Consider the following 14,501-nt stretch of genomic DNA (forward strand, 5'->3'; position numbering starts at 1 on the left):
CTCTATCGGCGTGTTCGCCCACGCAATGGCCACGGACACCTCGACATGCTCTCGCGAGGAACATACTTCTTTTGACAAGGTAACATCTGCTCTCCTCTTTCCTTAAACGTTGTTTATCAATCTGCGAATCTATATATTAAACGAGACCGATTGCCTTTCATAAGTCGATCTAAAAATTATCTTCGTGTAAATTTGAACAAACAACCTTTTTACTTACTTTTATTTTAAAGCTATGAAATAAATGAGTATTTATTCCATATATATTTTATTTTAAATTTATGAGTATTTATTTTATATGTTTCTTTTATATTTTATCTTGAATCTATGAAATAAATGAGTATTTATGTTAGGTATATATCTTAATAATATTTTATAATTAAAATATTTAATTGCATTTGTAAAGAAATATCGTAAAAATAGATTTTCTTAGAGCATCGCGTATGCAGACGTTGAACTTTCCTGGCCGATTACTTCACCAAGCATCAAAGTCGCCACGAGACACATCCACGGAATCTCGAGAAATATATGTATAAAGAATTCCAATCTGACATATACCAGCGTCAATGTAGACCCAAAAATTAATTTTTCAGTTTTAGTAAGCGTCTCTTCGTTAAGTGTAATATTCCTGACGACAGTTAACGAGACGTCTTCGAGAGACCATTTCAACAAGCTTGTCGGCTTTCTTCTCGTTCCGTTGCTCTCTCTGTCGGGACAAGAGTCTCGTCAAAGTGCTCAAGATAAGCGTAGCGGTTCCCGGTGCGTTTACGATGGCGCGGGCGATTAACGTCGCCGGTATTTCATGGACTTAGCGCCAAATTGCGTATCGCACGATTTCTACGCGGCCCTTTTTAATTGAGCTCCTACTTCTACGGGATCGGCGAACGGACAGACTTGCTCGTGAATGGCTTTTACTTCGAGGCTCGTACACGTTCGAAAGAAAGAAAAAAAAGAATGTTATTAGCGCGCAGGGAAGGTGGATACGCGCGCGAAAGCTGGTCCAAAAAAATTTTATACCCCTTATTTTTACGCCAGAATCTAAACCGTTCATGCGCTCGCCGCTCGTAAATATCGTTCGGCGCTAATGATCCACGCCGTCTTTTTATTAAAACCTTGCTCGTGATGCTTTGCCTCCCGTGCTAAGATAAATTCCGCGATGATCCTCCCACAGCTGCGTTTAATGAAGTTATCCCTTGACAAGATTTGTTTTCAACGTTCATCCCGATGATCGAGTGCGGATAAATAAATCAAGGATAAATTATCGATTAAAAAACATGTATGTTTGTTCAAGTGAAAAATGTTACTACGATTTTAATTTCAGATGTCAGCTTTCTGTAGAATTATTCTAATAAATCAATAGTTGGATCCTTTGATATTCCTCAAGTCGCGAACATTATATTACGACAATTGTGGATTTTCGGTCAAGTTTTAGCCGATTACGAGAAAGAACGATAGTTAACGATTCTCCCCAAACATGGGAAGATTTATTCATTAAATCTTATACACGTACTCGCGATTATCGTGAACGGCGCACGCGGAACTTTTTCAATCCCGCCCATCTCGTTCAATATAGTATCTCTCATCAAATTTGAGGCCGCGTGACCGGTACTTCCCCTTCCTTCCCTCCTCTACGGTGCCGATCTCGGATCAGGGAAATCGCCGATTACGGGATCTCGCGGTCGCCGATCGATCTGTTCGTGCTAAGAGATGAGCGCGATTGATTGATATGGCGCGCGTTTAGCGCGAGAGGAGAATCGATTCTCGAGATTTCCGTATCTCAGGCTCCGTATCTTCTTCGCGGCCGATATGTACGTGCAGGTTGCGCGGGTTACCGTCCGGCTCGTTATCGCTAAGTTGCCTTGGACCTCGTTCAAAGGAGAGAGAGAGAGGAAAGGGAGGGGGGCGTTGGCCTCCTTCGTACCCGAGAGTCTTCGTGCCAATTCATTAAGCGGTAATTGAGTTTTCAGCTTCGCGATACGGAGACTGAGATACATCTATGTAGGATGTTCGATACGCGAGGAGGAGAGGAGAAAAGGGGCAAGCAAGAAGGAGGCAGGATGAGGCTCCAACGGTGATAGGGAACGGATCGTGAGATCGTGCGGGACAAACGGAGGACAAACGAGGAACGGCGTACTCGGAGAATTAAGCACGACAACGTGTGACCGATGTCCGAGCCGTGATTAACTAAAGTTTTAACAAGCTTCGTCTACGCGGCGTTCGGTTATTATTCCTTCTCGGAGAATATCGGCGACTTGATGATGCTTGGTGCGAAGAGGGAGGAAGGAATCATTACGCGCGTTGTCGGATACTCGTTTGTAGTTAAATTCGATTGCGGCAAGAGTCGGTGTAAATATACATGAGATTTTATCAACGCAAAATTCTTTTAAATCTTGTCTTTGCAATTTTAGTTACTTGACAGAACGTACTCATGCTTTAGTAAGTCTTGTAGATAATCTTGAAGCCAATTTGATGAAAATTATTAAGTGCGTAGATTAGAAAATTAAAAATTTTCAAAAAAAGATAAATAGACATTAAGAAACTATAAATAATAATAATTTAATATTAACACTTGAATCAATATGCAACTTTTTTCTGGACAAAACTATCTAACTCTATTAGCGATGATGACCTTTACATATAAGGGTCCAAGAGGATTTAAATAAAACGGCGAGGATAATCGCGAACGATACGCGCTTCATCACAATATTTCGTAACTTTTTTGTTTTTAACTGAAAGTTAAGTGAGCAATTTTGCGCTAGCGCCCGACGAAGGCGATTGTATTATCGAGGTTACCGCAGCTTGGGAGCTTGGGACGTAGCGCTTCCTCCTCTGGGTGCGCCTGTGAATCGAGATGGGAACGAGTTTCGAGAATTAAGGTAATCGACCCGGCGCACCTGACCGAGGCTCGAATTACAGGCCACACGACGGCCGGTATCGTCCGGTGCGGGGCTATTTCCAGCCACCCACGCAGGCCTAAGTGCCGCTCATTATCTGAAAATGCCTGGCTGCCATTCCGCCTCCCTCCCGTACGCGCGCGCGTTACGCTACGTTACGCACGCCTACGCATGTCTAGCCGACCGCTGAGTCCGCGTGGAAACGAGTTTTCACAGCGCTGGATTTAGCTGTGGACCCTAGTGAGTAGGGATCTAGAGAAACAGCGTCGTCTCGAGGAGAGATAAACGTATCTTGTAGAACAAATTCCTGACTTCTTTAATCTTTCCAGTATCCAGAGATGATGTCATTTCCTTCAAAGCAAAAATTCTCATCGTTCCGCTTATTACTTTTACTTACTTTTCATTTTTTACTGATTTATTTATTTTTGTGTATTTCGATACGCGAGGCAATATAAATATTAATTGCTGTGAACTTACTCATATTTATAATTATTTTTTTATATATATATATTTTTACACACATATCTCCATATTTTCTTTAATAAAAATTTTAAACTTTATTCATAAAAATTGGGAAATTTATTAGTATAAAAGAATTAATTAATTTCTTTAGAGAATCTTTTACTGAATGACACACAACACGACAAATATTATTTGTATTGCAGAATACTACTCTGTAATGTAAGCATGATTATACGAATGAATTTAACACGATGGCGTGTAATAATGAATTTGGGGCATTGCGTTATTTAAATCCGCTCCTGCATCTATATAGATCGCCTATCTTGCTCGCCGTGAGTTTCACTTTGTGGCATCCGTATTATGCGGACACCTCGGCCATGTCCGCCATATATTCTCTCAAATTGCACCGTAATCGATAGGTATGCAAATAAATGTTTCTCAGCGCGACGGATGGCAGCTCGGCTTAGGGTGTTGCTGAACGCATGCCCTTGTTACGTGTCGCAGCAACGCAGCAATACATTGTCGTTGAACGTAACTTTACGAGGACACCGCGGAAGATATGTTTCTAATAATGCAAGATAAACGGTGAAGGTTCGCATACATTGAAAAGCCTTAATTGTGATATGCAAATTTAATACGCATCTCATGGTAATTCTTCTTTTCTATCTCTGCACTTTTCTAATAATATCAAGAAATATGTCGATATTCAAAGAAATCAATATAATGATTTCTTTTTTTCTGTATAATTCTTTCATAAATTAATTGTTTTAAAGAATGCACTTCTTAAGCAGCATTAATAGAATCTTTCAACACAATCGATATAACATATGGCTACAAAATGCTGTGAAAAGTTTACACACATGCAAGTATAATTTTCTTAGAATTTAATTAAATTGTCAATTTTACAATATGATTAACATGCGTAGGGTGAAACATAAATAAGATATTAATTTTTCTTGAATAAAACGATGAATTCTCTGCAAAGAAACGAGTCATAGGCATCTTTAGAATCAATTCCTTCGCTTTTCTTTTCGATCTTGCGATGTTTTATACGCTTTATTTACACGAAGAGTGAAGCTTACTGCTGTTTCTCGATACGCCGAGGTTGCATGTTGCTCGAGTTTCATTACTGAACCCAAATGAATCCCCGAGACGCAGGGAGCTCCTAATTAATGACGTGGTACGCTACGTCCTGCTGGACGCGCAGGCCATGGATACTCCTCGCGAGAGGCAACGATCTTGTTCGTAACTCGTCGACTCTGAGATTTGTGTAGGGAGATTATTTCGCTGGGGTGAAAAAAATTAATAACCACGGGGGAAAGAAGCGCGTTTTACGATGCGCTATTTAATATGATGCGCGCGAGCATTAATGCTTATCGCGCGTATAAAAATAAAATACGACCTAATCTTGATGCGAAACGTTTTTATGGCAATTAAATTACAAAAAGCACGCGTCACATTTTTTTTTCAAAAGTGTTAATATTTTGCACGTGAATGTGAATTTGAAATTCGAAATTACAGCTTTTGATGTTTCAGAAATAATAAAATACCTTTTATTATATCAAATGTTTTATGTACTATTTATATATTATATATTCAACTGTTCAATTAGCACTCACTTTGTTAAGATTAATAAATTCTAGAGATTGTATCTTTTAATTCTCATGCAATGAGTAAATTCTGAAACTAAATTGGAACATAAGTATTTGTATGTCTTTTTATAAATATAAAATGATTATCCGTCATGAAGCTTTTGTTATTAATTATATATTAATATTTATAGTTTCATGAATGAAAGAGATGCAAATTGAATAATTATCAGTTACTGGATCAGTAGTTGCAATTACTTACCGGAGGATCCAATAATGTTCAGATCCAGTAAATGTCGGATACGAGGACACCGCGTTAAGAGCGTCCTTGGCATTCAAAAAATCATCGCCATCGGAGAGAACAATAATTTCGGGTTAGCCAGAGAAGACCAAGGCCACCTCGAAGTGTCGTCCTTCGATCATCGAAGGTGGTTTTTACGCGAAAAAGGGCAATTTCTTCCAGCTTTATTAGAGCACATGCCGACCCATTTGACTCTAGGACTCTGTAAGTATAACTTTCAAGTTGGTCGAATTCGCAGTCGCTCTTCTTTCGTGCGACTTTTCTTCCTTTCGTGTTAGAAACTCCTCCGCAATTTACGCAAAAATATCAACAATACTGAGAACGGATTTTGTAACTGTTTCAAAAATATCTGATACGTATAATTTAAGAGACCCTCGAGACAGTAACATAAATCACGAGAAGATGAGAAAGTAAAATTTTTACACACGCCATTTTCTCGCGCAAAGAATATCATGATAAAATAATTAACTTTACATAAAATGTATTTTTAAATTTATTTCTCCTGCCTTTTTCTCTTTTTTTAAGTAAAGAGAATATGGATACGTTACACCACTATTCTATCTTCGATGGCTCATTTATAATCGCTTATCAGTCATCAGTATTTGAGACCAAAATAAGGCAACGCAGAGTGTATATCTATTTCAACAAGCAATAACAAGTACACGAGGCAGCCTGAGTGGAGTGCAATCTACGATGCTCGATACTTTTCGCGGCGTAACGAGAATTTATAATTGCCGGCGAGCATCTAGTCGCGCCGATGACGTTTTATTAAATAAACGTCCTTGAGGCTACCGAGGGAGTAAAGCCGCGCCAAGGGTAACAGCCGCGGCGCGGGTAGAATCGCGACGGCCTGGCCCCGAAAAAGTGCGTAACCTGATCCGACAAAAAGGTAATAACCCGTTCATGAATTTTAATTTAAAATTAAAGCGATACGGCGCGGGGGAGGGACCGCGATATATAGCTCGTCCAAGAGTGGTTTTGCAGGTAGCCGCCGCGCACAGACACACCTCCCTCATCCCCGTCTCTCGCTCTTCATCTTCTTCTTTCCCCGTCGTGTTCTTCCTCTTCTGTTTTACGAAGCTGGTTCTCTCGTTCACACGCCTCCTTCATTTTCGAGCACCGTGCCGAGCTTCTAAAAGGAGACCTTTTCTCTCTCTCTCTCTCTCTCTCTCTCTCTCTCTCTCTCTCGATGCATCGTGGCTCGCGATCGAGTTAATGACGGACGGGCGACATCGCGCAAGTATCAGTATTGATGCCTCGTCGAGATAGAATCACCAGTGATTTATCGTGCAGATATCGCGTATCTGCAACCGCATCCATCTCATTAAAGGTAGCTAGCAATCTCGGGGGCCGGTTGCGTCGATGACGGCTCGGCGCTACCGCGATCAGCTACATTTTTCATCTCGATCTATCGTTATGGCTGCGGGCTGTGTATTCTAGAAAGGGACAAACCTATAAGCGATCAAGGCCGCAACAAATCAGCGAGAGCGCGGGCGATAAATTTTAAATCCACTTCGCGACGTTATCTCTCCTTATTTTTGTATCTTACCGCCAAGAAGATTGCGAAGACTGCCGCTTTATTTAACGAGCGTTAAATTAGGATTAAACTCCGCCGCTCACTTTTCATTAATCCCCGCCGACTGGCGTAAAGAATTTTCGGACGACGCGATCGCCGCTCGTTTCGACAGAAAGTCTACCGTCGCGATTAATTATTGCGTTATATCAACTTTAAACGCCAACCAAGCGAATGTGGAGCTCGACTGACGCATCGTAAAACGCACGAAGGCGATTTTCCAGCATCGAGCGCGACATGCTGAGGAGCGAAATGACGCCGCGATGCGTATAATTCGCGACGTGAGGTCCCGTGGCTTGCAAGAGAAAAACGACAAGAAAAAAAATAACGAGAGACGAATAATAAAAGGGGGTGATGAGCGCGAGGGACGAGGCGGCGGGATAAAAGACCAAGTGTGTATATGTGCACGCATATATACACATACATACACACTGTACATTCGTAAACCGCAGTGTTTTATGAATACGCGAATTTACTGCTTAATCAGCCGAGGCCGCGAGACCGTGCAATTAAAACGCCATTAAGCAGCTCCATAAAAATTCTCGGTAAAATTCGGTGAGATTGGGTTACTCGAGAGAGAGAAAGAGAAAGAAAATAAGAAAACGAAAGAGAGGGAGAGGAGAAGATTCTCCTCACCAGGTCCATAGACTGCGAAACTTTACAGTCAAGAGAGCGAGGGGGTTCTTCGAAATTCCAGTCGCATATCGCGCACATAGTTTGATCGTTCGCCGAGTATGTTTTATACGAGAGGAACACACGCGGTTCATTTTTCAGCCGGGCATTCTGAACATATTCATTACATTGTAATATCCGTTGCGAACTGCTAAGGATGACATGATTAAGTTGGTGCGCTGCCGATATTTTACGATGTCTTTTACGGGATTATCGTGAAAGGTAACTCTCTCGAGAAGAATTCTCTCATTTAATGATTCTGCATTAAACATCTCTTGCAGAAGTATTATAATTTGTTAATTTATGAAGCTAACTGAGTATCATATATTGATTTTCTTCGTTGTGCATATTCAATTTTGAAAGACACTTCATTTTTTTATATATAATTATTTTCTTAATCTTCATATCTTGCTATACTTTTTCATTTCTAGAAAAGCCTTTCATGCATTTATTTTATAGACTAAAAATTCAACTATATCAACCTAAAACATAGTTGTGCGCATCCTTCTGATGTCGCGGGATAGCTGTGTTGAAATTGTTTTTACTCGGCGCGAGGATCAACGTACCCTGAAGGCGGCCCGCTTTAACGGTACGTCAGTTCATCGGGAACAGATGATTAATTATTCGGGCGGGTAGGCGTGGGACGTTATCGACGAATTCACCTTGAACCAAGGCACTGGAAGAGAGGAACCTCTCTCTTTTTTCTTCCTTCCTCTTCCTGCAGAAAGAAATCCCTTCCTCTCGTACGAGCTGCCTACCCCACTCGCGTCATTCAACATTCGTTCGGCATCGACTTTTTATCCGCCTCGCACAGCGCGTCGCATCGACTCCGAAACTCGTAAACAGATAAAAGAGCGCGAAGACGACTCGTTTGTCCGATCGGCACCTTTGGCGTTATCCTAATTTTTACGATATCTCATGTTGTCTGGATAATTCTTCGGATTCTCTGGGAATTTTATCGGTCCATCGTTTCTTTCGATCATCGCATTTCCGATCTGATCGAGAAATGGATCTCCATAAAAATCGATATCCATCGATCTGATAATAGATAATTTTTGACATACAAATTTTTATATTAATCGTGATCCGATTATCGATCCAATCCAAGGTAATATGTTTTGTTTCCCATTCAGCTAGAGGGAAGTATTGTAGTTTACTTGAGCAAGAAAATGAACCAGAAGAATCTCCTGACGGTTGATCGAAGCGCGAAGATAATCGTTGATTGCGATTGTCACGAACTCACGATCGATTTGCGAATGTCGTCGTTCGATTCGCGTTAACATTAGCCGTCGCTTAACCTTTTGGCCGCTAACGGGATACCGCTAGCAATCCCGAGGTGTGAAAAACTTGGAGAAATCATCGAAGAATTCGAGCCGCCCGCTATGCACGTCCTCGAAGTGAATGTCGTCGTCGTCGTCTTCGAAGACGATGACGAAGAAACTGACGTTTCAAGGAGTCAAAGTTCCTTCTGCCGCGAACCTTTCTTCTCTCTCTCTTTTTCTCTTTGTGGTTTTCTCTTCACTCTTCGAAAGGTCGGGCGTCGCAGAGGTCATCGACTCGCGCCGTGCATCACCGGGTCCTCCATGGACGAGCAATCAACGTCATATCTTTCAGCGGATAGGAGCCGCAAGGAAGTAACAAGAGATTTCTACGACTCCAAACGCTGACCGGCGTTGAGCGGTTCCCGGTGATCGATTCTCGATAACCAATCGAGCCTTCGTCGGTAGCCTTCGATAAAATGTCTATACGCCGTTTCTTCATCACCGTGAATCTGCCGGCACTTTTTTCTCGCGAAGGCTTAATAATCGCCTGTCTCGGGGATTCTTTGGTATATTCTGTAGCCTCTCCATCCTTCTCCCTTCTTTTATCTGTACCTTATTGTTTAGTTTCTATAGGCCTTACGATCGAAGAAGGCATAAACTTGTGAGGGCTTGTAAGCTGTTGTGCAGAGGTTTTCAGTTGAAAATCTGAAATTAGATTAAAACGAATTAGGCAGGAATCAATTCCTCAAAAACGAAAGAATTTTTAAAAAACAAGAAAAATACAATATAATTTTTTTCAATTTATAGAAATAATAATGTAATATTATACTATGATGTTTTAAAAAAATAAAATGGCTATTTGAAAAATAAAATATTTTTAATCTATAATATATTTTAAAATATTTTGTAGTGATCTGTTGTGATGGAAAATCTTGTAACTATATAAGTTAGCGACGATAAAAGAAAATATATGCATATTTTATTTTCTGTTCAACTTTATGTAATTTCACGTGATGGTGATTTATTAACTTGTACGTAGCGTTATTACTTCTTACATAAGCATGAAAAACGTGACACGAATCGAGTGCACCAAGAAGTGCATTAAATGACTGCGAATGATCTCTTTGAAATCGCTTTAAAATCGCTTTAATTGATTAAAAAGTATTTTAAACCTATTGGAAATATAAAACTTTCTATTTTATTACTGAAAAAAATATAACAATAAGAATCCTGCATTTTCTAAAGCGTAAAAAAGACAAATCGAGATAAGATCATGTTATCATATTGAGACATAACGTTAATGATAAGCGTATCCGAATAAAATTCAAATTCATCAGAGAGGTTTCCTCTTCGATGGGATCTCACAGGCATTTTTGCCGTTTCAGTTTAACGAGCTTTTCCGCTTCTCTTGATTGTTCCTGAGCGGCTCTTTCGTACTCTCGTTGAGGTAACGAGCCTCACGTAGTCTCGCGGTTCATCAGGCGAGGATAGACCGCAGAGGGACGAGGTAGCCAGCGTCCTGCCTTTCTGTCTCTCTCTCTCCTTATTCCGCCCGAGCAAAAACCTCGCTATTCGTTAGAGCCGTTTGCGCTATTAAGATAATTGTTCACGAGAGTATGGATCTCGACGAGCTCGCGCGACCTTGCTATGAGAGAGGAACCCGGCATCTCTTTTCATGTCATCGTCCCATCACGTCCGCGCATTATTTTCCGCCTAACTCAATGGATCCTCTCGCGAAACGCCCTTATTGTGTGTTGACCGGACCGCAATTTGCGCGGCGTCAACGTCGCGAATCAGCAGGAACGAGAGATATCCTTGACTTATGATCCATACATCTTCCGAGACTCGGACGAGACAAGCTCTTGCTTGGATTCTTGTATCTTCAACACATTAGCATATTTTATTTTCTTAGTCCCGGCTTCTTGTACCGTGCAACGTAAAGATTAGCGTGTATTTTATGAAAACTCTATGAAATATCTCATATATACTTTGTGTTACGTGTCTTAAAATTTAATAATAAAAATCGTCATACGTACGATAGTAAAACAACGTTATATTCGATAATTTCCATTTATATGACACAACATAAATTATTATACACAGCGATGACAGTAAATAAGAATCTATACTTTAATCAATTGAGATGAGAAGAAGAGACAAAGCGAATTTATAAATAGATTGATTCACGATCTCGATTAATGACTCGCGTGTCTTTTATTATTCAAAATCGTTTGTTCTATTATTCAAGGTATAATCAGCCGCACTTAAATGCTCCAAGAAACGACTGTGGAATCGTGAGATTATACATCTTCGCATAATCAATAACGTCGGGGATATTTAAATTTTTCCTAGTAGTTATAACCATGACGTATCGTGTCACGAACTGTACGAGGCACTAATGAAACGCTCCTTTCCAATCGCGAAGTAGAAGCGCCACAAAAACGTAATTACCGAAAGGAGTAATTAAGTCCATGTCGACTAATAATGACTCTAGTTCCGGTCGTTCGCCCCAACGAAAGCCGGCTAATTCTACTTGTCCAAATGGAAGGAATCTTTGTAGGCACCTTGAAGATTAATAGATTGATAGAAGATTGGACATTTTTTCGAGGTACTACTTAAATATATTACGGATTAGATCTTGATTGATTGTCGCGCAAAACAGCCACGCCTAAGAGACCACGATTTATGATTTTAGACTGTCACATTATCATTATGTGTGACGTTAGTTAGATCAGTGAAGCTACGACTCTTCAAATTTTAAATCCATGAATATACATGTGTATTTTTACGTGAATCTGCAGTAGATTATTAAGAGTGCAAATGAAATTTAGCTTTTCAACAGAATTATATCTTCCTCTCTTCGCAAAAGAGATAGGCGATATTTCCGGCATTACGTAAGGAAGAGAACTGTGGCAAAGACCGCGTCACGTTGGAAAAATATCCTTACAGATCCGCGCATGAAAATCCAAGCTTTCGCTGGACGCAGAATCCGCAGGGAGGCCGGACTGATTTACGAGTCACACACACAAGCACCGCGTCATCTTCGTCATATTTATTTGTTTGCGGCTTCGTCGTAACGCCCTGAGCAGCTGGCCTAAGGGCAACTTATAACGATATTTTCGTCAGCGAGATGTCTCGCGCGGACACTTCCTGCTGATATTCGCGCACTCGGTGGTACGGTGTAGGATCGGTTGACGCCGACGGGTAAGTGAGCAGGCAGTAAGCTCAGCTTAATTAATTACGGTCGGAGCGGAACGGACAAGCGGAGCTGTTAATGGCCGCGGGCGAATCCGCGCGGAACGCAATGTGTTTCTTGCGACACGTTGCGCGGCCACGTCGAATTAAATTTAACGGCTAATTGATTTTGCCTCTCGAAGCCCCCGCGAGGATCGAGTTATCGAATTTTTTCCCTTCTTTTTTCCTTCGACACCACTCCGAGAACGAAAGAGTTGATTTCACATTCGACAATGTAATAAAGCGAGCAAAGATAGAGATCTCTTCCGACGAAACGTTAAATATTTTCAAACGATTGAGAAATTAACGACGGTTAAGTATCACGCGGAAATATTAACAGCGCGTCAAAAAGTTTATTACCTTAACTTTAATATCCTCGCCGTATCGTTTTATCACCGTATAATATCGTGAAGAGAATACTATGTATATAAAATCATTTCATTTTCCTCTCTCACATAATTGCGATAATATTACCAGAAACTTTAATAAAATTTTAATGTGACGTTTGCGTTATTTATATGGGTGTAAAAAAATGATTAATGATGTGTAACATATATTATATATAATGAAAGATAGCTAATTAATTAGACAGCAGTAAATTTTAATTACGTACATTATTTAAATAATTCTTTTTAATATTCTACTCCACAATTTTTATTCAATTTTATTGCAAAAATCAATATTCTTTATTATATAATATTATTTTCTGTGATAAAATTATTTTACAAAATATTTTTTCCACATTTAACTGCATGCTACTGAGAAGTTAAATCTCTTATAAGCATAAGATGCTAAAGGAATCAAATCGCATTCCTTGCATTGTCTCAATTCTCAATCGGAGATTTCTCTCCTTTTTTCACGTAATGATCATTTGTCTCGATTAACGTCAGCCGGTTTGAACTCTCTTTGTAAACCGGGAGACATCGATTCCTGGTAGAAAAGGTCGCCAGTATTTCCTACACATTGCAAAAACTTGATCTTTAATGATTAATGAAAATAATATTGCGCTGCGTAATGCATATATACACATGCATGTCTTGAAAATATGAAAAGATGCTGCATATTACTTTCTATACATATTTATTTCCTAATCGTGTTATTTATGGAGTTTAAATCACGGGTATAACATTTTTCTTTCTGATTAAAAAATTTTTTTTAGGTGGCAAATTTTTTTCTTTATACAAATATGGTTATAAAAACATCAATAATGATCGATCGATTTTAACTTTATGTAAGATGTATATAAGATGATTTATGAAAATATATTTTTTCAAAATCTTTGTGACATGAGGGATCCTCGAAGAACGAAAGCAACAGATCGATTTTCGATAACGGCTTCGAGTCGCGCGCTCATCAGGCTTGCAAAAGGAACTCGGGTACCATTTTATTGCTCATCAGTTTGCTTAGTCGGTCGTAAGCCGCAATTACGCAACATCAGCATGATGGTGGTATATGATCGCCGTGGCGGGGTGAATCGATGTAAACTCGCGAGACGGCTTCCGCCGAGTCCGCTTGACGAGCAGATAACTGCAAGAAGCACGTAACGCACGTCCATCCATGCGGTTAGTGCTTAGCTACCGCGTTAATCCGCAGCTGTTGGAAGTCTCGCCGAATTAGAGCCAGATTAAGACTCGACTACCGCGTCGAGAGTTTTGAATTCCGATGGACTCTAATCAAAGATCTCAATTTCCAGATCTTACCCTTAGACGTTCAGTTTCTCTCACTTGAACGCTTTCGTTTTAAATTCTCTATTTTTTACTTTTGATAGATGCTAGCAAAATGCCTATTTTTATCAGAAGAAAATAATGCAATAATTTTATTTTATATATTAATAATAATTAATAATTTTATATGTTAAATTTTTATATATTAATAATATATTAATAATTTTATTTTATATATTAAAATAATTTTGATCTAATTTATAACTTAAAAAACAGATATTTTTTTACATATTCTTGAAGATACTCAATTTGGGTAATTATTGTTACTTTATCTTCAAAAGTTGCATCCTTATTATATATTTGGAAATTACTTTTGATTACTGCGCAAATATTCTTGATTACTCTACGACATGCAACTCTGACGGTTTTTGCTTTTTACCTGGTTCTTAATAAACGGGAGCGTGTCCAGGAAGCCCTGGAGAAAGGATTTGTCGATTCTTTGATGATTGTCCTCTTCATCATCTGTCCCGGTACACGAAGAAGGAAGATAAGTCTAATGCGATCTTACATCACCGATATACGTTTAATATATTGCGATTCTGCACGAGCTATGTACACTTTGTATCTTAATTTACGTAAGTCATAATCGCTTTCATTAGCGCGATCGTATCATAATGATTGCAGTCAGTTGGACTGATATAAGAAACTCTTATCGATCTGCCGCAGGCTTATCTTCATGATTGTGCACGCGATTCGGAAATTGATAACTGATATCTAGAGAGGAAAGTCCGTTATAATGAGTGTTTTTGAAAAGTACATACATTTTATTGTGTAATCAAATAATACCATCAAA

The 14,501-nt window shown here is 39.5% G+C and overlaps 1 long non-coding RNA gene across 1 annotated transcript; it reads right to left on the reverse strand.

Annotated features, from left to right (window-relative positions):
• Positions 1-4,254: 4,254 nt before the first annotated feature.
• Positions 4,255-14,287, reverse strand: LOC145977628 (uncharacterized). Its single transcript, XR_014440593.1, has 3 exons — positions 14,088-14,287; positions 5,205-9,455; positions 4,255-4,612 (listed from the first exon to the last, which is right to left on the reverse strand). It is a non-coding gene; the product is annotated as an uncharacterized LOC145977628 (long non-coding RNA).
• Positions 14,288-14,501: the final 214 nt, after the last annotated feature.

Source organism: Camponotus vicinus, unplaced genomic scaffold, assembly GCF_025532165.1.
Source record: "Camponotus vicinus isolate PSW18456_S1 unplaced genomic scaffold, iyCamVici1.0 SCAF_1, whole genome shotgun sequence".
Classification (NCBI taxonomy): domain Eukaryota; kingdom Metazoa; phylum Arthropoda; class Insecta; order Hymenoptera; family Formicidae; genus Camponotus; species Camponotus vicinus.